This window comes from Canis lupus, chromosome 11, assembly GCF_048164855.1.
Source record: "Canis lupus baileyi chromosome 11, mCanLup2.hap1, whole genome shotgun sequence".
NCBI classification, from domain to species: Eukaryota; Metazoa; Chordata; class Mammalia; order Carnivora; family Canidae; genus Canis; species Canis lupus.
Genome location: NC_132848.1, coordinates 12,499,672 through 12,520,517, shown reverse-complemented (window position 1 = coordinate 12,520,517; position 20,846 = coordinate 12,499,672).

Genomic DNA, 20,846 nt, shown 5'->3' with positions numbered 1-20,846 from the left:
AAAGCTGTATAATCAGAATTAACTCATATAATATTTGTGGAGGAAAAGTGACAGCTTTTAGGGATACAGTATAGTGTTATTGAGTGTTACATAGATGCTGTGTATATGATTATTATCTACTTAAGGCTTGATGATTATTAATTATGCCTGGTATGAACTTAGCTCCTAACAGATTTTCAGTGGTTTTTTTTTTTTTTAAAGATTTTCTTTATTTATTCATGAGAGACACACACAGAGAGGCAGAGACACAGGCAGAGGGAGAAGCAGGCTCCCTGTGGGGAGCCCGATGTGGGACTCGATCCCGGGACCCAAACCAAAGGCAGACACTCAACTGCTGAGCCACCCAGGTGCCACAAATGTTTAGTTTAATTAAATAAACTGTTTCTTTCCCCTGGATGTCCTTTCTACGACAGCCTGCTAGAATTTCATCGAGTACAATGGGTGACAACCAGACTCGATCACACAGAACAGACATGTAAGCTAACTGGACTGGTTTACCAGGAATGCCCTTGACAGATAACCCAAGCCACAAGTTCCCAAGCTGAGATGGTGCTGGAGCTTGATAATGCTCCTTCCGGGTGCTGCACAGTTAGGAAAAGTCCATAGAGGCCAAATTAAAGCCTCAATGCAGCTCAGACTCCCCCCCAGGAAACCATCAGTGTTTAGAAGGCTTCCTTGCCCAGCTAGCCCTTCTGTTAATTGAGTAACAAGGCCTGACCTTTGTTTTTGCGTTACCTGGACCTGGCTTCTCAGGTGCAGGGTGCAAGGCATGGGTGGTTGCAGAGAGCAGGTTATGTGATGGCCAGTTGGCTTCCGCAAAGAATTCCTCGGGTCCCTGTGGCACTCGGAGAGCACCATGATTTGGTGTTCTGTGATCTGAATAGGCGGGGCTTCCTCCAAGCCTGTGTGGATTTTGTGCCTCTTCCCTACTGCTTTCCCACCACCCCGTTCCTCTTTTCAATCATATGGTGACTATTCTTTTCACTAGAGACTACCCTGTCTTGGATTATCTCATATTCCAAAATTACTTCTTTGTTTCCTGCACCTTTTCCTCTCTGCCTTTCCCACCAACACCCTGTGGTCCCACCTTTTATCTGTCTTGGTGACCCTGTTATTAGACAGATCCACGGGGAGGGAAAAGTGTGGAGAGCAGAGGGGAATGGTGAGGGGGAGACTGGAAGACTCTGTGTTCATCTGGCGCTGTTGACCTGGGCTTCCCAGGGAAGCTCCCAGGCCAGCAGTGATGGGAAGCCTACTTTGTTTGTTTGTTTATTTATTTCTATTGAAGTAGAGTTGACACCCAATGTTACACTCGTTTCAGGTGATTGGACAAGCCTGCATACTACGCTGTGCTCATCAGAGTGTAGCCGCCATCCGTGTCACCACACAGTGCTATTAGAACACCGTTGACTCTACTCTCCATGCTGTGCCTTTCATTCTTGTGACTTCCTCATTCCATAACTGGAAGCCCATATCTCTATCTCCCCTTCACCCATTTTGCCCAGCCCCCCAACCCTTTCCCTCTGACAACCATCAGGTTGTTCTCTGTATTTAGTTATAGTTCTGTCTTGGGTACCCTTCTTTCTTTCTTTCTTTCTTTCTTTCTTTCTTTCTTTCTTTCTTTCTTTCTTTCTTTCTTTCTTTCTCTTTCTTCTTTCTTTCTTTCTTTCTTTCTTTCTCTTTCTTTCTTTCTTCCTTTCTTTCTTTCTTTCTTTCTTTCTTTCTTTCTTTCTTTCTTTCTTTCTTTCTTTTTCTTCTTTTCTTTCTTTCTTCTTTCTTTCTTCTTTTTTTAAAGATTAATTTGTTTATTTCACACTCAGAGCAAGAGCAAGAGAGTGTGAACACACATGTGAATGCGGGGAGGGGCAGGGGGGAGAGAGAGTCTTAAGGACATTCCCCACTGAGCATGGAGCCCAACGCAGGGCTTGATCTCACAACCCTGAGATCATGACCTGAGTCAAAATCAAGAGTTAGATGTTTAGCTGACTGAGCCACCTGGGTGCTCCTGTGGATCCTACTTTCTTGAGGAACATTTGAAAGAACCAAGATCCTGGGGATCAAGAATATACACCCTGGCTTTGCCATGGACTTGAGAGGAGGTGATATACCCATGGGTTCTCGTCCCACTTTTAGGGCGCCGTGTCTTCTAGAAAAGCCTTCACGGCTCAGTTTGACTGTGCTGCACTTCCACAGGGCCCTGGTATCAGTCTTGGTTGCAAACCATTCCTAAGCCGTTGCATTACTTCGGGACTTCAGACATCAGAGGGGCTGTGAAATAGTCACTTGCTGATCAGCAAACTCTAGGTCCTTAGGGTTAAATTTCACTTGTGTCCTTCAATATTTTTTGGTGAATGAATTCAATGTTTTTGTTTATTTCCCCAAATCTTTGGTTTGCCCAGAACAGTCAAAAGGCTGCTAAACTCAGTCAGAAGCACTCTGGAGATGAGAAGGTCATCACCTAGTAAGAAACCAATATCCATTTGTTAGTGCCTGTTCCCAAACAAACTTTGTTCAAATGCCAAGGAAAAAGCATGATTTTAGTGTGTTTGAGTAAAGACTGGTATATTGAAAAGGCAGCTAAGAAGAGAGAAGCTGGTGTGCTTATGCATAACGAGAAAAAGTATGTGGTGGGGTCACTGGGCTCTGTATGAAGCCTTCTCTTCAGTTTACACAGGTCTTACTCTGGATTTTATCAGAATTAGAGATGGTTACGTTTTGGGAAATGGACACATAGCCCCAAACACCCACAAGATGCTCTTTGAACCCTAAAACCATTGAGCATTTATAAGTGAGATTTCTTCTGCTAGATTTTTCCTGGATCATACCTCGGAGACTAAATTTCCTATGAAAATGTGAACGTCGGCTTATGATTAGAGCTAAAGGAGTTGCATCTGCCTTTAGCACAGAGTAGGAGAGATGGAGCCTGAATACCAGGGAGCAGCACGGAATGGCAGGTAGGGCCCTCAGTACGGTTAAGAGATCTGATTAGGCCCAACTTTAGGCCTCTGCCCACATCATCAGAGGGTCACCCATACGAAGTATCAACCCCCTCCCAAGCCATCGCCTCAGCCCTCATCACTGCTCTACACCACTCCTCTCCCACTGACATGCTTGTATTGACTTGTTTATCGGCTGACTCCACCATATCAGAACAGAGGCTCTGTGGGGCAGGATGTTGTCTGTTTTGCTTCCTGGAGGATTCCCAAGCACCCATAATAGGGCCCCAATATGGGACACTACCTAAGCATGTGGTAAATGTATGGGCCCAGGAGAGAATGGATTGAGGCCTTGGTCCTGCTGTCGTTAGGATGTGTGGCCAAAGTCGGGTCACTTCACCTCTTGGGCCTCCATTTCTGGATTGGTCCTAACCGAAATGAACTACCACAGGCAATCTGTACAGATACCTGCCTAACGGGGGACTGAGATGGTCCCTTCCTCCAGCTACCCTGCCTGCCCCCTCTGGGTCTCTCACACCCTCTTCTCTTCCCACCTACCTCCAGGACCCCAAAGTCCTGGAGCCCCAGTTGGCCTGGTTAATTTCTTCTGATCTTTCCAGATCTCATCAAACATTACTTGGCTGCTACTGGTTTCATATGTGCTTTACATCTTTCCAGAACCTACCATAGCCATAACTCTTCTGTGCATCTGTTTCTCTCAGTAGACCCTCTCTGGTTCACTGCAGTTCTATCCAGACCGTGACGCATTAGTAGTAAGTGCCTGATAAATGTTTGTGGCCTGAATTTTCAGTAAGTAAAATACTGAATTGAATGAGATAGTCTCCACGGTGTCTTCTGACTGGCATATCTCCTGCCGTAATTTTTACTGGTTGGTGTGAATCTTGAGGGATGTAACACTACAGCGCTTCTCCACCTGAGTCCCTTCAGAGTACCTGTGCTATTATTTGCAGACCAATGGATTTAAATCAACTTACTTTTTTGCTTGCCCCCTATAAAAGGGGTAACTGTAAATAAATACTCTTAAAGTAAGTTGCTTAAACAGATACAGTTTTTTAGAGATTTTATTTATTTGAGAGAAAGAGAGAGAGAGAGAGAGCATGGATGCTCATGCAGGGGGAGAGGGAGGAGGAGGGCAGAGGGAGAAGCAGGGAGCCCCACTCAGGGCTCAACCCCAGGACCCTGGATCAGGACCCAAGGCCAAGGCAGACGCCTAACCTACCGGACCACCCAGAGGCCCCTTCATAAGACAGACACATTGTTCTCTAAGGTACGTTCATTTGCATACCGTGTAGAATCATCTTGCAAACCCTGGGCGGAACGGGTCTTACACATTGGGAAACACTGCATTATAATGAATTTCCACTGTCTCATTCTGGTCCGACTTAGCAATTAGAACTCGATCATTGGAACCTACCCACAGATACCAGCGTAGAAAACAAGTCAAGCCACGATGCTCAGGTTTCAAACTGGTTTCAGAGTTCCTGTCATTGTTTCCAGAGCTGGAGGGACGAAAGTCCCTCACCCAGTCAGTCATTCCGCGGCGCCTATGACTGAGGCTCTGGATGGAGGGACGGCAGCCTGGGCGGCGGCCTTCCCTCTGCGGCCTTGGGAGGGCAGCGCCTGCCCCGGGGGCAAAGCTGAGGGCCCCGGGGTCACTGCCCTTCCTCCCGGGGAAGCTTCTGGAGAGGTCAGATGTGTGTGGAGCTGTAGGAACGAAAAGTGAAAGCTCAGTCAGGCTGAATAGAACATCCCCAGAGCAGCCTGGAGCTGTGCTGTGAGGTTACTGCACCTCAGCAGGAGTCCTGGGCTGGCAGTCTTTGACCTGGGCCGGGGGTCACTGAACCCAAACGAAAAGCAATCAGTTCTAGGAAGGTTGATGGAATGAACACCATCTGCTTGTCTCATGGTCACGGCTGAGGTAACAATGATAGGGAAAACTCAGTTCCTCTGGCAAGTCAGGATCTGGGAAGGGAGAGGAGCCCACGGTGAGGTGCCAGCAAAATGGAGACACATACAAAGTGCAGAGGGCTGGAGGCAGGACGCACTGCCCTGAGGAGGTGAAGCCTGAGGTGATTTACCCTGTGGGACTCCACTCTTCCAGCAGGCCTTCCCTGCCTGAGTCCCTCGTCCAGGCCCCCACTCCCAGGCTGCACCCCTCGCACCCCATCCTTGCAGAATAGCAGTTGGCACCTCAGACTGTAATGTTTTGTTTACCTGCTTCTCGCTCTTTCGAAGGCACAGACTGAGTTTTATTCAGCAGTGAGTCCTCCCTACTTGACATGGGGCTTGTCATGGAACAGGCATTCAGGAAGTGTTTTTGGAATGAAATATTGAGGGAAAACCACAGGGACAGTGAGCCTGCAGAGAGGAAATGGATCCGGGAGCTATTTAGGAGATAAAATGGACAGAATGTGGACATCAATGGGCTGGGGTTGGGGAATCAGTATTGAGGAAGTCGTCTAGGATGACTCTCGGGTTTTATTTATTTCTACAGATTTGTAGAAAATGGCGACTCAGAAAAACGCATCGTAATGAGCCTCTGGCATTGCTTTTTGGCTAAATGCAGAAATGCCTTGAGATTTGGAATTCATGGAGCATAGACTCTTATAATTTGAAAGGACCAATTAGACCACATTGTCTGATTTTGCATCTTTTACCAGAACTTTCTTTATAACACTGTTCTCATGTAGCATATGCTTGAGTACTTGCATTTAAGGTGGACAAAATACTGGCTGGAAAAATATCTCTATCTCTAAATAATCCTGCCTGTTAGAAATTTGTTTAGATTGGTCTGAAATCCTCTTGAAACTTGTCATCTATTTTCCTAGTTGTTTGAGGTTTCGAGTATTTCTGTCCCATCTTCCATGGGACAGGTGGATTATTTAGGAGGCATGCTGGGGAAGAGGAGGCTCTCTGCCCCTTCCTCTTAAAGGTTCAGGCTGGACATCACCTGCACCCTGCGTGTGCACAGACCTGGGCCAGAACTTACAGGGTCACATCCAGGTCCAAGGGAGGTAGAAAATACCATCTGCATTTGGGGCAGCCATGCAGCCAGCTAAATCATAGGTTTTTATCCTGTGAGAGTAAGGGGGGAAATGGACATTAGGTGACACACCCAGTTACGAAATACTTGCAAACAGCAATCATTTCCTCTTGTTTCCACTTCAGCTTCCTCATCTCTTCCCACGTAACCTCTTTTCCAGGCATCATGGCTTCACATTTCCCCACCTGTTTTCCAGTGGCAGGGTTTTGGGTGCTTTCAAAACCTGGGGCTTATTCTCTTCCAAATGCATTCCCAACTGTTCTTAATGAATCCCTGTTGGGTTCTTGGGCCATGTTTTCTCACAATCATTCTCTCCCTTTTCTTTTTTATATTTTGTAATGGTTTTTAAAAATTATAAAAATAATATATGTTTGTTGTAGAATTGAAATAGCATCTAGCCAGACATATAAAGAAATTCATCCCCTCTCTCTGCCTTGGTACCTGCACCTTCCCAGTGAGCGAATGATAGTGGTTTGCTAGCTTTTGCCATAGTTTTTCTATTTTGTCAACAACAAAAAATATATATACACATACCTTTCATTTTTTTTAGAATTACAGATGGTTTCACATTGTTTATTGCACCCTTCAACTTTTTTCACTCAACACATCAAGGATATATATATATATATATATATACACACAAGCTTTGGAAAGAAATTCATTTTAATAGCTATAAAATATTCCATAGAGTGAGTCTAGCATAATTTATTCAACCATTCCAGTTTGCTATTTTGGTTTTTATTTCATACATAACAGGCTGTAATGAGCATTCATATCCTATGCTTTTGTTTTTACAGGAATGCTTTCCAGAAGCAGGATTGCAGGATCACAAGATATGTTAAATATTGCCAAATTATTTCTTATAATTCTTATATTGCTCATTTCCCCCACATTCTAGCACTGGATATTATCAGTATTTTTCCATTTTTGCTAGCCTGATGGTTGAAAATAGCATCACGTTGTTACAGCTTGTATTTCCCTGACAACTTGTCAGATTGATCATTTTTTCATATGTATCCTCCATTTACATTTTTCTTTTTTCTGAGATATATACCCCCAAATGTCCTATGGTTTATTTACTTAATGATAAGTTTGAAATCTCACCCAAGTCTAACTACAAATGGTATATTGTAATTGGTTTTAACATTTCAAATAGTTTAATAGAGAGAAGATGCCTGGGATAATACATTGTGCTTTCTCTTTACTCATATAAGGTCCACTCTGCTCAGTAAGAGGTTGCTGTGCAGTGGCTTCTCCTCATACCCCCAGGTGAGATTGGGGAGGTGTTGTACCCCAGCTCTTTGCTGCTCCGGGTGTTTGAGGGAGAGCGAGAAGCCCAGCTATAAACTCAGGTGTTTGCATCTGCTGTGGGAAGTAGAGATGGGGACTGAGAATCCTTTAAGGAGAAGGAGACTCCTCTTGCCTATTCTGCTCCAATCCAAAGCTTCCTCCAACTCTTTCTGCTCCTTGCTCTTCAAAATTAGACAACCCATAATCCCAGGCGATTTAGGATAGATCAAGCTTGTCCCATTTTCTCAAGAGTGAACTCTGATGCACTCCCAGCAGCCTTTGAGGACCAGGGATGGTGTAGTGGTGTCCTCTGGAACCTCACTCTTCCCCTTGCATTGAATGTCTTCATGCATCATTGGATTTAAGCTTTTCGCTAATTGGAAAAATTCTTCATAAATAAAGGTAGCTTTCACAGAAAAAAGTGTCTAAGGGAAGGGGCCTTCCTCCCCTCCTACCATGACACTCCGCATCCTTTTCCCCCCTCTCCGTAGCATGTATCACTTTTAACATACTCTACAAATAACTTCCATATTATTTTTATTTAGTGTCACCTGCTCTCTCAACTAGAATTTCAGTTTCATGACAGGAGAGATTTTTGTATGATTCTTTTGCAATTGTGTCTCCAGTAGTTAACCAGTGCCTTGTCCAAGTAGGTGCTCAATAAACTGCTGCTGAATGAATAAAGGAGTGAGTGAATGGTGTATTCAGAGATAAAGAGAAAGAGCCAAAGGAGCCCTGTTGCCAAAAATGCTGAAAATCCTAACCATGGCTGGGTCTAACCTTACCCTCTATGAGAAGATAGAAACTCCAGCAAGAGAGTGGGTGAAACAGCTTCCCGAGCATGTGGTTGCATTTCTTTTAAACAGAACTGTTCTCAGAGCAGTTGATCTGAAATGAGGCTCTGGTGATTTTCTATTTTCCATTTACCCATATCATTTATGATTTAGTCCTGCCCAGTGTAGATCGAGCTTAGAGTAACTTAAACTGAGAAGGTAGATTTGCGGCTTAGATACGGACAGCTACGAGTGACAGCAGCCTTTGCATGGTGAGATAATCTCTTGACTCTTCGGTACTGGTGAGAAAGCATTCTCTTCATAGAAACCAGGTCCCTGTAGCACTTTCTAGCCATGGCGATTTTGAAATTCTGGTGAGAATGTCATGCAAAGTATAAGCTAGAGTGGATGTTGGAGTGCTAGCTTTTCATCCATATATCATGCCTCCCTAGTCACAGCGACAGGTACAGACCTCTGGAATAAGCCCATGATCCAAGAAGGTCCAGTCAGAGTGAATTTCAGGATTCTCTGCTTGGGGGGGGGGGGCGGGGAGAGTCTTTTTCCTCCTCCTCCTCCTCCTCTTCTTTCTTCTTCTTCTTCTTCTTCTTCTTCTTCTTCTTCTTCTTCTTCTTCTTCTTCTTCTTCTTCTTCTTCTTCTTCTTTTTTGTCTTTCTCTTCTTGATGAGCCTTAACCTTGACAGGATATAGGCTGAACTATTGCAGTCAAATTGCCACCATGAGGACAGAGCCTGGCTGAGAGTCAAGCTAACGCTCCAATCGCCTACATTCTGGAAATCCACATTCCCCTGGGGTTCTTTCTACCTCACTTGGATCCTGCTTCTCGGGCCCTCAAGTGAGTTTCTATCTGAAAATGACAAATTGGAGGACCCCAGGGCTTGGTCTTGGGGCCTCCTCTAATCCTTGTTGGAGATTGCTATGAGATACAGCCAATGGCTTGAGATACTGTCTGTGTGCCGATGACCCCAGCGATGTCTCCAGGCTGACCTGTCCCCTGAAAGACCGTGCTCACACATCCAGCTGTGTACTTGCATTTCCATGCAAGGCAGCTCAAAGAGAATGTCAAAAGCAAAAATTGTGTTTCCTCTTCTAAAATCAGTTCTTCCTTTGGTCTTTGGCAACTTGGAAATATCAGACAGAAGGACATCATGGTTGGGCACACAGACCCCGGAGCCAATAGAGCCTGCGTTCAAATATTGGCTGAAGTTTAAAAGCTGAATAAGCTTAATCTCTCTATCCCTCCCTTCCCTCATCCGTACCATATGAGTGATGGAAATAGTATATATTTTTATTTAGTGTTGCTTGTGAGGATTACAGGAAATAATATGTGTAATGCAGTTAGAGCCATGACTGGCACATAAAAACTATAAAGCATGAGTTATTATTATTATATGATAAATCATCACCTGATCAATTACTAAAGCCAACAATCTGGGGTTATCCTTGACTTCTTCTCTTTCCTCATACCCCAAACCAAATTTATCAGCATGTCCTTTTAGTTCTACCTTTCTAACATACTCCAAACCCCCCATTAGTATACCGTGGCCTAGATGTCACTGGCATGTCCGCAAAAGCCCCCCAACTGACTGGTCTCATTGTCTCCACTCACCTCCTGCCCCCAAATCCAGCGTTGTTACAGCTTTCAGAGAGAACTTAAAAAGCGTAAGCCAAAGCATATACCTTCCTGTGTGGTAGCTTTCAGTGGCTTCCCTAGCACAAGAACAAACTATATTACCTGCCCTTGAAGGTCCTGCACAAATTGTCTGGCCTTTCTCACTGACCTCATCTCTTGGCTGACCTGCCTGTTTCTGAAACATTCAAGGTCACTGTCTGGGGTCCTTCTTCTTGCTACCTCCTCTCCCTGGAGTGCCCTCCTCCAGGTGTCTGCACAGCTGGCTCCTTTCATTCAGGTCTCAGCTCAAGTGTCCCTTCTGTCCAGATTCGATCCTGAATATCTCCACAAGAACCGAGGTCTTATCCAGATGGTTTAGGACTCTACCTACCTACTGATTGTTGGCCTCTATCTTATTTTTACCCCCATTCCTGGCCTAGTTAGATTCCTCCTTTGGATTCTTCTTGCTGCCATGATGCTTGCAAAATACTTATGCTGTGCCACTGAACGCACCATATTGTGACTTTTGACTCCCTTGTCCAGCTCTCTTACCCCACCAAGAGCTCAGGATTATAAACAACAACAAAAACCAAAAACCCAAGCTAAATAAAAAGAGTAGGGACTATGCCTCATTAGTCTTTGTATTGTCAACATCTAATGAGAGCATAGAACATAGGAGGGGCTCAAAAAGTTATAAGTATGAATGATTGAAGCATTGTTTATTACGTGGGGCAAAGATTTTGACAAGTTCATCAGACTTAAAAGAGACATGATCTGTTCTCTGAGGTTAAAAGTAATAATCCTCACAATAAAAGATGTTTTTGGGAAAATGGTTCTTGCTGTTAAACTCGTCACTTTGTGGCAGAAGAGTTCACTGGAGAACATAGGGACATGACATAGGTTTGCTTTATCTATATTTTTTGAGTAGATGGTTGATCTTTTAGATAGCTGTCTACTTCCTTTAGTCATTTATGCTTCTCCACTCAGCAATGTCCAAAGGTGTAGTAATAGAAGAATGTTTTAATAGTTTCAGAACATTTTTTTTTTTGAAGTCTGGGTCCAGTCTGGAAAAGATCATCACTTATTTTTAGCAGTTTCTGTTCTTAAAGCATGAAACAGGTCTGTTTCTGTTGGTACCGAATTTATTTTATGGCTTCTCTACTTTCCCTACAACAATGCTTTCTAAATTCTGACACACTGGGTGATCTTCAGAAGCGTATTGTGTGTGGCCACCTGGTTAGATGCATGGTCTACTATGAGGCTCTCTGCTGATTGATCTGCAGCTGGGTGATGATACAGATGTATAGCACCATGGAACATGGTGACTTACAGAGCACTCTGAGCACAGTATCTTGTTATCCTGAAATTACCCCATGGCACAGCAGGAGCATTTTCCAAATTGTTAGCCTGACATTCAGAGTTCATCATCAGGCCCTGTCTTCTCACCAGTCCTAATGCTAAGTTCAGCATGCAGCAGTTGTGTATTGTTGAATAGGCAACTGAATGAGTTTACAAATCCATCACCCACCATTCCTTGACATGTATGCTTCCCTTGAGATTGGTCCATTTTTCAAAAAAGCCCCTCCCCCCACCATATAAGATCAGCTTTTTCTGCTTTTAGGATCTCATATATGCTATTTTGTCCACTGCTATGCCCTCTTGACCCTTCCATTTCTAGCCGAATTCTATGTTTTCTTCATGATCCTTTCCGATCTATAAAATCTCCTGCAGCTACATTAGCCCACAGTGGTTATTCTCTACCAGTTAACTTTCTGATGTTATCAATGATTGGCTATAAATATATCTTGAACTTTCATATGTACCTGGCTTTATTGATATAATTTCCAATTCTGCTGACTTATTCTAATATCACTTTCTGAGCGTTTACATAAATATGGCTATGTTGCTTTTTTAAAAAATTCCAACACTGATTTGTTTTACTTGTTATATGTCAGGCTCTGTTTTACAAGTTAAACAGGTGAAAATACTGTTCTAGTTGGGGAATACAAACAATAAACAAATAGAGAAGTAAATAATAGAGGCAACCTATAGAATCGGAGAAGATATTTGCAAAGAACATACATGTTAGGGGTTAATATCTAAAATATATAAAGAATTCACACAACTCAGTAGCAGAAAAACAATACAATTTAAAAATTGGCAAAGAAGTTGAATAGATATTTTTCCAAAGAAGATACACAAATGCCTAATAAGTACATGAAAAGGTACTCAACATCAGCAATCATCAGGAAAATGCAAATCCACAACACAACCAGATATCACCTCACACCTTTGAGGATGGCTATTGTCAAAAAAAAAAAGAAAACCAAAAAAATATCACAAGTGCTGGGGAGGATGTGGAGAAATTGGAAGCTTTGTATTCTGTTGGTGAGAATGCAAAATGTGCAGCTTCTGTGGAAACAGTATGGAATCTCCTCAGAAAACTATAGATCAGACTACTATATGATGTAGTAATCCCATTTCTGTGTATATATCCAAAGGAACTTAAATCAGGATCTCAAAGCGATAACACTTCTAAGTTCATTGCTGCATGTTCACAATAGCCAGGATATGGAAACAATCTAAATATCCATTAATGAACATAAATGAATGGATAAAGAATGGATGATGAATGGATAAAGAAAATGTGGTATATACATACAATGGAACACCATTCAACCATGAGATAAAAAAAACCCTGCCATATGCAACAACTGGATGAATTTGGAGGACACTATGATAAGAAAAATAAACCAGTCATAGAAGGACAAATACTGCATGATTTCACTTACATGAGATATCTAAAATTGTCAAAAAAATTTTTTAAATTGTCAAATTTGTAGTAGCAGGAGATAGAATGGTGGTTGCTAGGGGCTGAAGCAAGGAGGAAAATGAGGAGTTGCTGTCCTGTGTGTATAAAGTTTCAGTTATACAAGATGAATAAATTCTAGAAATCTGCCGTATGACCTTGTGCCTACAGTTTACAATACTGTACTGTACACTTAAAAATGTGTTGAGGGTAAATCTCATGTTAAATATTCTTGCTGCAAAAAAAGTACGTATAGAGTATGTCGGATGATGACAACTGTTAAGAACAGTAAAGGTGGGAAGGGAATCAGGGACAGAAGCAGGGTGGGAGGTTGGTTCTTTTTAAAAGGTACAGTCAGGAAAAGGCTCATTGATGAGCTACCATTTTTGCACGGATTTGAAGGATCCTCCCAATGACTGAGAAGTAGACAGTAAAGGTATTACCGATTTTGTGTTTTTGTGGATTTAGAAATGGAGGCTGGAATATTTCAACAAGATCATGTGTTATTATGAAATAGACTAAAACTATAACCTACAAGACCTCACATTTCTCTAAGCTGCCTTTTGTACTTTAGTTTTTCTCAGGTCAGTATGTCAGTTATCTGATGAATTGTAATAAACAACAGAAGTGATTTCTTAATTGGAAAACTATGTTGTCTTGATTGACCAAACTATTTTTCTATGTGTGTAGTGAATGTGTTTTCTAAATCAAAAATTGGGAAACAAACTGAAAAGTTCTAAAATGCTTACAGGGACAATGGGAACAAGTAACTGAAGTTGACACCAAATCAAGAATTTGAGGCCACCATAATCGTACAGATCACAAAGCTGTTCCTTGCTACAAAAAAAAAAAAAAAAAAAAAAAAAAAGAGCAAATAAGACGCCAGTATTTCTCAATCTATTTCATGGAATATTAGCATTTACTCAACATATTAATGTATGCTTTTTTAACTTACAAAAGCGTTTTCTTTATTTACAAGTTTGGGAAAATGATGCAAACTGTGTATTTCCTCTCTGGGGTTAGATCTTACAATGGAATATTAAAGACTTGGAGGGTTTCTACATTAAAACGACTCCTTAACTTTGTTTCACCTGTTTCCAGAAGTTGTTTGACCCAAGAATATGTTCATTTTATCAATCAGTAACACTTTGTGTCTTTGTTTCATATAAAATAATTTGAGGAACACTGATCCACACAAAATGATAATCTTGAGATGAAGCAGAGCTAGAAAAGATTTAGTACTTCTGATCTAACTCTAGATGTCACTCAAGGAAAACAAGAAAAGGATTAAAACTGATTTGCTTTGTTTCTTAAGTAAGATATAGAAGCCAATTTGTTTTTCCTTTACATTAGGAAAAGAGTATGCAGTTCTCACTTCAAATTCTTTCTCTGGATCTCTTTCCTCAACATATGATTCTGCAGAAAGCTCTCTTCTTACAAAAAGAAACTTGCCCCATTCTCACTGTCAACCTCAAGCCACAGCTCTATCATTCTTTTTCCATTGATAGCTAACTTTCCTTCAAGAGGACAGTCTATGGCTGTCCTCTGCTTCTTCAATAGCCATTCACTACACACACTTCTACAAACATCCATCCATCTGTCCATCCATCCATCCATCCATCCATCTATCCATCTATCCATCCATTGGTCCATACAACAAATAGTTATCTGTGCCAGACACAGTTTTAGGCACAAACAACAAAACAGTCTCTACCATCATTGGGCTTATACTCTTTTAATGGGAAATAGCAAATAAACACAAGTATATAATAAGTTGAATGATGATACCCACAGAGTAAAAAAAAAAAGCAAGGTAAGGGTGGTGAGTGGGGAAGGATGAAGATAAATGTTGGTAAATGTCTTTGCTACAGTGAATAGTCCCATCAACACAGAACCAGTGGAATTAACCAGCTATGGAGATTCATTCAGAGAGTCAAATCATATTGAAGCTCATAAATTTTTAATCAGTAATCAAAAGAAGGAATATTATCCCTTCCTGAAGTGAATGATCAAGATTGTAAAACCAGTTACTATTGTAGTCATCTTGTTACCATGAAGATATTTAGCCTAAGAATGCAGCCAATAAGAGGAAGCCAAAATTTAGAGAATCACAAAGAAATGCAGCTGGCTTCTAAATTAAATGATGCCCCAAACCTGCCATATGTTTTAGTCGAGTGTTATAATTAATCCCCTCCATTGTTTCAGGCCAGTTTGAATAGAATAGTTTGTTTCCTGCAACCAAAATCTTCCTGACTCTACAGTTTAGATTTCAAGTCTCACAGACATGGGATCTGTGGGCCTGGATACAATTTTGGGAATTCAAAGTTATTCTTAGAGATTCCTTTCTCATCCCTATTTCCGTGTCACTTCCCCCTCTTTGGACAGTGATGATGTTCCATCAATGCCCAGGTGCCAGTTTCTAAGGCCCTCTGGCTGCTTACAACTATTATCAGCTTAGGGGCTGTGACCCAGATAGCCATGGAGCCTGGGCTACATATGACCCAGGAGACAACTTTGGAAGTCTCAATGGGCTGTCAGGGCTAGCTGTGGGGCCACCGCAGCATACTTGGGCAAGCTGTTGCTGAAAGCACATATCATCTTCGTAGCACTCCAAAATCCTCTGGGGCAGTGAATGATCTGGCAGCCAGGCACTGCTTCTTACAAGCACCATCTGCTATCCACACTAGATCTTCTTGGCTAGCCTTTTCCCTGATGGGATAGCCAGGGAGAACTTTTCAAAGTGCACATACTATCATGACATCCACCTCCCTTACCCTTTAGAGGTTTGGGGAATCATTTAATTAAAGCCTTCAATGTCTTTTCCTTGCTTCTGTTATAATAAGAAAGCTCTATAAAATGGTCTCCAGGAGGGCTGGCATTAAGATGAGGCCAGAGGAGCATCTGGTATGTAAATTTGAAGGAAGAACTCACTTTCAGCATTGTGCAAATGGTACTTGCCCGATCCCGAGCATGAGTATCTTTTTACATTTTACACCCCATCCGCTCATTCTGGCCCTGGCTTCCAAGGTATTGTGTGTTCTCATTCAACTCCATCTTGCAACACTGTTCCCTGAAATGTTCTTGCTCTTAGTCCCTTAGAGTCTCAATTCCCTTTTGTCAGGAACATTTGTGAAGGTCAGAGCTGAAACACAGAACTTTGGCGTCAGCCTGTCAGAATGGAGAGTGGCTTGGAAACTACTGGCATATACCTATTAATGTGTGCAAGCATTAGCCCTGGGAGCTTTCACATTCTGTTCTCTTTCTGTGAAACACATTTATTTCTTCTTTAAATTTCTATTTTTTAATTTTTATTTTAAACATTTTAAAACATTTATTTATTAATGAGAGATACAGAGAGAGAGGGGGGAGGCAGAGACACAGGCAGAGGGAGAAGCAGGCTTTGTGCAGGGAGCCCGATGTGGGACTCGATCCCGGGTCTCCAGGATCAGGCCCTGGGCTGAAGGTGGAGCTAAACCGCTGAGCCACCAGGGCTGCCTGGCCAGGTGCTACTTTAAACACTTCATAAATATCAACCTATATAATCAACATAATAATACCATTATTTTAGCCATTTTACAGATGAGGGAACTGAAGCACAGAGTATAAGTAGAGTACACAAAGTCACAGAGTAGCTGGCCAGCAACGATTATTAGCATCTTGGATTCTAGCTTCAGGTTCATGCTCTTCACCGGCCCACTGAGCCTTAGCAACCTCTCACTCTGATCAGAAAAGAGTAGATCAGAATATTAAGTTTCTAGACAAGGCCTTTGTTCTTTAAGAAGCTGTGTCACTAGAAAGGCCAAAACAGAAACATAATGAATGAAAAGGGAAATTAATGTAATTTCACAAATAACTAAGTAATTTTTATTGTTCTCTGGACTTCTAATGCAAAATTTCTTACACCTAATCTTGTATTTTGTTAACATCTTAGCCGGATAGAAGGCGACCCATGAATTACACCTCTGTGTCCTCAAATACAAGACCTAAGAAATACAGATAATCCAAAAGAAGAACTTCTCTTTCTTTTTGGAATGGTAGCAAGAAACAAAGGTATAACTGCAGAAAACTTTCCAAATATATATGAAGGACCTGAATTTGTAAATAAATATGGTCCAGTCAAAATAGAGGTAGTTAACTGATCTGAGGTTGATGACCAATTTTGTAAATACCAAGATAGGCAATGTCATAAAGAATAATCAATGGGTCTTATTGCATCAAATTTAAAGAATTGTACTAAAAAACCTCCTTTTAGCAAATTTAAAAGATAAGAACCATATTGGAAAAGATTCTTTTACAAATCATGACAAAGATTTAATATCTTTAATACATAAAAATTTCTTCTCAACCAGTAGGTATAAACAGTGGAATAGATAAATGACATGAGCCTAAAAGGATTTTCTTTTTTTTTTTCTTTTTTTTTTTTAATTTATTTTTTATTGGTGTTCAATTTACTAACATACAGAATAACCCCCAGTGCCCGTCACCCATTCACTCCCACCCCCCGCCCTCCTCCCCTTCTACCACCCCTAGTTCGTTTCCCAGAGTTAGCAGTCTTTACGTTCTGTCTCCCTTTCTGATATTTCCCACACATTTTTTCAAAAAATAGCACGTAGGGATGTGTATCAGTTTTTTTATGGTCACAAAATCCTGTGTAACAAACATCCACCATCATTCATAAACACTCATTTGGATCTTAAGTCTACAAGCCATTTGGGGTCCACTGACCAAGGTTTGACTTATCTAGATGGTATTTTTGATGTTGGCTTGGCTCTGCTTTCAGTATCTGTCTCTTTATCTGAGGATCTAAGAAGACGAATATAAAAATGTGAGGTCTCTTAATATCTAAGCTGTTGAGTTTCAGGCTCAGAACTGCCAAATGGCGTGTCCTTTTTATGTGATTGACCACTGCAAGTCAAGCCCAAAGACAAGTGGCAGGGCAATATTTCTGTCCTCTTTAGTGGGAAGAATGTTAAAATCCCACGACAAAGGGTGTTGATGAAAGATAGGATGAAGAATTGGGGCCAATAACATTAATTACAATAAGAAATAACAGTTTGGAAGCTGCTTCTAAGAAGTAAGCTGTGAACAAGGAGTAGACATCAATGACTTGCTTTCATTTGCAAGGGCTGCAGAGCATGTGCTGGAGGAGAGTACTGGAGGGCGGGGATGGTGTGGGTGGCCTGCATTCTGAGGGGTAGTCACATTTGACAGGGATACGAAGTATCAATTCACTATAGGGTTTTAAAGAGAACTTTAATGCAACATTGCTTTGAAGTTATTGGAACATTAGTGAGATCTTGTCTTAAGGCCACCAAAATAAATTCTTGATTAGGTGAATCTTGGATAGGATGGGTTAATTTTCCAGACCCTTCTCTCATGTGAAAATAAGAGTAACTCCCAAAGGAAATAGGACGCAAGCATCTCTTGACAGAGTTTTATAATCTGCAGTAGTTATACTTGGATTAATAGGGGAATTTTCATTGACTGGGCCCTGGTTAATCACACCATGGGCTACTGGCATGGCTGAAACCTTCCTTCGTGGAGCAAATAACAATGACAAGTTCACCGATGTAGAGGACAGAGAGAACAATCTCACTGAGCTTTGATTTTTGAAGTTCCGTGTGAGGACTGTCTTTTGATAACGCTGTGTAACAATGCCCAAATCTCAGTGTCTTAAAACAGTGCCTTGTTCGTAGGCCTCTGAGTCAGTTACCAGCTGCTGCTCTGGTTTCAGATACACTCCACACATTTCATTGTGCAACCAACAGGCATGTCCTTCTAACGGCGGGTGATGGAAGCACAAGAAGCCGAGCCCAATAAATCACAGAAGTATATTTTTAAGCTTCTGTTTGCATAATGTCTGTTAAAGTTCTTTCTATTGGACAAATTTAGTTATATGGCCAACATCACTATGGCAGAAAAATAAATTCCACCCAATCTGGTCATCATGATACAGCAAAGAGGCAAAGATTAATGATTTTAATGTAATGACAAAGTGAAGAATTGATGTAATAATCTACTCTACTGTGAGGGCTTTACTGAGCTGCTGGAGTTTATATCCACTCACCTTCATATGATGAGACTAGCCCATGATGTGTAATCCCTTGGTGGCTTGGATGATAGTTCTTACTTTGATTCGTTGTGCCAGCACCATCTGTGAACCTTGCTATGGTTGTCCTGTCTGCCACCAATGTGCCAGAGTTGTCCAGCCAGTTGTGACCTTGGGGAAGGCATTGCCCACGAAGCCAGAGGACCATTGTCTTACCGAGACTATAACTCTGCCCTTACCCTCAAGACAGGGATTCAGGTTCCAGGTAATAAGATATTCTCAATTTTAGAACAGAGACCAGTTTTGGGGAAATGAATCAATAAGAAGTTGTAGCCCACAAAGCCTTAATTTTTACCCAGTATTATTTGTAAGGATAAAAATCACAGGAATTATTGCGATGGTAATGTGTTGGTACTTTCTCTTGTAGCTTCCTCTCCTGATACAGCAACTTACTTGAGGAGAGCAGGTGTCCGTGAATCTTAATCTCTTAGAGACCTGCAGTTTCACTAATCTCTAAGAGGAGTAGAGATTTGGGGGAGGGAGAAGTGATGTGGAGTCAGCTGTGCTCTGCCTTCTGTAGCATCTTTTGAAGTGGTGAAGTGATGAGTTAGTATTTATATATTTAGAAATATTAGATACCATCTGCTGCCAATGATGACCCTGGTGTCCTGGAAATTCTAGATTTCTCTAGACAGTGATCTTCTCTGAGCCGACTAAGGGGGATATCTTTGAATGTTCTGAGGTTGTGCTACTACATCATTTCTATCCAGGGAATCTGGGTCATAACCCCACTTCTGACTGTCCAGATTTTTATTTTATTTTATTTTTTATTTTTTATTTATTTTTAATTTTTTTATTGGAGTTCAATTTGCCAACATATAGCATAACACCCAGTGCTCATCCCGCCAAGTGCCACCTCAGTGCCCATCACCCCGTCACTCCAACCCCCTGCCCACTTCCCCTTCCATTACCCCTTGTTCATTTCCCAGAGTTAGGTGTCTCTCATGTTTTGTCACCCTCACTGATATTTTCACTCATTTTCTCTCCTTTCCCCTTGTTCCCTTTCACTAATTTTTATATTCCCCAAATGAATGAGACCATATGTTTGTCCTTCTCCGATTGGCTTATTTCACTCAGCATAATACCCTCCAGTTACATCCACATCAAAGCAAATGGTGGGTATTTGTCGTTTCTAATGGCTGAGGAATATTCCATTGGGTACATAGACCACATCTTCTTTATCCATTAATCTTTCAATGGACACCGAGGCTCTTTCCACAGTTTGGCTATTGTGCTGTCCAGATTTTTAGTTTGAAGAGGTACTCAATTCATTGGCTACCTCAAAGTCTCTGATATTGGTTCTTTTCCCTAGTTGTCTGTTCATTTTCAATGCACTATTTGTTTATGCAGCATATATTTATTGAGTGCTTATCACATGCTAGGTATTATTTTAATACTGGGGAACAGCCATGAAAAGAGACAGTACCCCCTACCTCAGGTGCTTACAATCTACTGGAGAAGCAAAAAACAAACAAGCAAGCAAACAAACAGCAACAACAACTAGACAAATAATTTCAGAATGTGGTAAGTGCTATGAAGGAATTACCAGGGTAGTATGATACCCATAACTGGCTGAGGTGGGTGGGTACGCAGGGGGTTATTTTAGAAAGGGTGCTCAGGGCAGATTTCTGAAACAAAACAACATTGATATTCCAGCTGAGACTTGGAGGATCAAAGTTGAGACAGCCATCTGAGTTGCTGAGCAGAGGGAGCAGAGGGACCCTAGGCAGAGGAAACAGCAAGTACAAGAACTTTGAAGAGGGAAAGGTTGTGGAGTGTTCAAGAAGCAGAAAAGGGGTGAGGGCAGCCGGTACATAATAAATGAGAATGGGACAAACGGGGCTGGAGGAGCATGCAGGAATCAGATCATGGAGAACTGGGAGGATCGGCTAAGGACTTAACATTTTTTTTGCAGAGTAAAAGACATCTCCGAATGGTTTTCTTTCTATGAATATTTTCATCTCTTTACTATAATATTTTGAAACTTGCAAAAAAGGTAGAGAGACTATTATAAAAATATTTAAAAGAAAACAGACAAACTTTAATATACTTAGCATTCAGCTTTAAAAAGCCTCAACATCTGGCTCTTGGTTTATCTGTATTTCCCACTTTCCACCTCAGATTATTTTATCTTATTATTTTGTTTTGTTTTGTTTTGTTTTATTTTATTTTATTTTATTTTATTTTATTTTATTTTATTTTATTTTATTTATGAGAGACACACAGAGAGAGGCA